The following is a 228-nucleotide window of genomic DNA, read 5'->3' on the forward strand; positions in this document are numbered from 1 at the left end:
GCGGTGCGCATCATCTGTGGTTCAAATCTAGGTGATAAAAAAAGAAAAAAAAAAATAAAACAAAAAGATACAATGAAGATAAAAGCAATAAAGTAAAAGAGAAAAAAAAGGAATGAAAAATAACTGGACAAAACGTAAAAAAAGCAAGAAGTATTTAAAACCGGTCGAAGGTTAACTTGATGGGATTCTAAATGCATCTTTTATTATTGACTAAAACTCAAGTGCATA

Source organism: Penaeus monodon, chromosome 33, assembly GCF_015228065.2.
Source record: "Penaeus monodon isolate SGIC_2016 chromosome 33, NSTDA_Pmon_1, whole genome shotgun sequence".
In the NCBI taxonomy this organism is placed as follows: domain Eukaryota; kingdom Metazoa; phylum Arthropoda; class Malacostraca; order Decapoda; family Penaeidae; genus Penaeus; species Penaeus monodon.